We start from the raw sequence: 3,114 nt of genomic DNA, 5'->3' as shown, positions 1-3,114 counted from the left end.
GTATTACTTTTTTTTTGAAAAACCTTTGCGGGGCAAATGCCCCCTCTTTTTTATGCATGGGTCCGTCCCTGGTAACGGCAGAGGCTGGTGGTGTAACACTCAAATTATCAAAAGTCACATTTCTGACTGCACTATTCTAATAGCTCGAATATGAGTCTGTTTAAAACTTTAAACCGCAAAACTGCTCCAAAATACTTTTGTTAGGTAACGTACATCCGTACCTACCATACAACTTACAAAACACACAAAGAGTACATACATATGTATATATATTAAATAACTTTACAAGCACTAATCAATACAATTCCTATCCCTCTTACAAAATGTATAAAGATAAGGGCGAGGGAAGAATAAGCACTAACTAAATCAATACAAAACATCACGACAACAATTAGATAGACTCTTCGTGACTTCTATGTCCACATCCTGAAAAGGAAAATTTGTAGGGGGGTGAGAACATCATCCTCAAAAGGGTTCTCAGTAGAGGGTTTTTGAGAATTACTATAATAGGATACGCGGGATAAAATCATTTCAGTGATTAATAACCGCCTTATGCATCTTTTCAAAAGCAAAGGTTTACTATCAAGAAAAATCTGAAAATCTTTTCTGAAAGAGGAAACTGTTCATTTTATAAAAAATTCAAAATCCTTTCAAAAGGTTTATCTATGCTGAACTAGATTAGTCTTCATACTTTTCCAAACCAGAAACATTAACCAGACATGGCCTTCAGCGCACCTCATGATCAACCACGGCTCTAGGCCCAAACAACCCAAACAACAACCAATCACCATAGTCCAACAGAGTCTCAGTTGCAAACATAATTAGGAAAGTTCAAGTACAAACAAACAGCTATTGCAAGTAGAACAATTAGCAGTTAATCACAAGTAATCACAAAGGCAAACCAAGTATAATATGCACACTCAAACAATGTCACATAGATGCATATGATGAATGGCTGTCCTACTGGCCGATGAGTCTCATCTGTCGGTTATAAAGCCAACCTGACAAGTCCTGGTAGCTAACCATTAGACTGTCCCTCTGTCGTGCATCCCCAACTCGAGTTATTCACAAACATAATCATAAATCACATCCAACACCCTTACTGGTGTATATTCACGGGGGCGAGCTCATCTGAAACTTTCACAGTGTTCGGTCATACTTACGACATAGGGTCACCAGAGTATCAAGTCTCAACCTGGAGCACGCGGTGGCTAGCCACTGCTTCTACCCAGGAAAATTCATATCTCAGATAATTGGAAGTGCAACAATCACTTTATCAGCTCAAAATCATCCATATTCATACTCAGCCATCCAGCTCATAACATATTCCACAATCAGTCATAATTCATTCTCATATACAGCCATCTCGGCTCATAACATATTTCACAGTCAGCCATAATTCATTATCATATACAGCCATTCTGGCTCATAACATAAAAGCACTTCCACCATCCAACATCATCAAACTCATAAAATCATCATTCATAAATCACTTTTTCTCAATTCCATTTACTTTGAAATCGAAAACTAATTCTTTCTAGCCTTGGCTTTAAAATCTCCATTTCACAAATCTTTTCAGGCTCATAGCCACTTCCTCAAATGTAACTTTCTCTTTTCTAAAACAAGTCACCCTCAGCATCATATTTCCAAAATTCCAAAATCAAGTCAAATTAAAATCTCCTTTTAAGGATTCAAAATCATTCATCCTAATATAGGATTCGATAATAAAATTTCTCAGCCAAGTCTCAAGACTTTAGGGAAGGACAACCTATCTCAATTTCTTAAAAATTCATTGAATTTCTTAAAATCATAGATCCTTGGTTTAAGCAAATAAAAACAGAGTTTATTATAAAATCAGATCATATAAAGTCATAAGTTCCAACCCAATCCAAAGTCAATTCACTTGAAACGGAATCGATTCATTTAAATTAAAACCACTTTCAGGTTCTTCCTTAAAACCAATTCTCTGACTTCTTCCAAAATGTCACAAACGCAATTATTCAGTCAAAGTTCAATTTTCTTTAAAATTACTAAAAGCTCCTCTGAACGAAACCTTTAAGTCTAACCAAAAGCAAAAGTCCCTTTTTATATTAAAACTAATATTAGAACATAATACTTTCCTTCAGTGATTCAAATGGTAAAATAATTCATTTCAAAATAAATCGAACTCAAGACATATAGTTTACTTAAATAAATTAAGTTTGAAAACATAAATATTTTCTTGATAAATCAAATAATACAATTACTCAAATCCAAACTTTTCTAAATAACTTTTCAAACAAAGTCTAGGATTTTTATAGAAATTTTGGCAACACCTCTCCTAAAATTTGGACATTGCCACCCGGTTCGGGTCCCAACTAAATCGTTCCACAATCCTTTTCAACGGTCCGAAAATCCAAAATCAGTTCAAAAGCAAGCTAAATCCAACAGTCATCTCATTTTCATATCTCAAGGAAACCGTTTCAAAATCAAATCATTATCAACCGATTAAACTCATTTCCAAAACTTTAAAGAAACAGTTCAGCAACAATTCCATTTATCAAAACCAAACAATAATCTAATCAAAACATATAATCATATTCATCCAAAGTAGCCAAACAATACATAAGATTGGTACAATCACTAAAAGTATATAATTCTTACACCAGTATCCATTTATAACAATTCCAGATAAAAAATAGCTTTTTAGAAAAGCCCCTACCTCAATACGCAAAACCATAGCCCAAACGCCTCACAGAGTTCTTTTCGTCTCAACCCAAAATCACCGGCAATCAAAACCTCAGCTCTACTTGCTCTCTCAAAAGCAGAAACAGCTACAAACGGCACAAGCAAATCGGATTCTAACTCCTAAAACCATTAACATCGCAAATATTTTACTACACAGAACAGAACACTAATGCAGGCCTTTCGAAACAGAAATACTTACTGAATTAACAAAATGAAGCAGCCGCAACTCCAAATCGACCCGGCAGCGGCTCTGTCAATAATTTCAAGCGACAGCGGCGATGTAAAACCCCGATGACGGAGACTGTAACAATCACGCAGTGTCAAAAACCTTTCCAAAATTCTGAAAGAACAGAAACCAGACTTAAAACCCTTTCCGGTGATGGTAGT

This window comes from Arachis duranensis, chromosome 7 (genome assembly GCF_000817695.3).
Source record: "Arachis duranensis cultivar V14167 chromosome 7, aradu.V14167.gnm2.J7QH, whole genome shotgun sequence".
In the NCBI taxonomy this organism is placed as follows: domain Eukaryota; kingdom Viridiplantae; phylum Streptophyta; class Magnoliopsida; order Fabales; family Fabaceae; genus Arachis; species Arachis duranensis.
The sequence above is the reverse complement of the archived record's forward strand: the minus strand, read 5'-3'. Positions refer to the sequence as shown.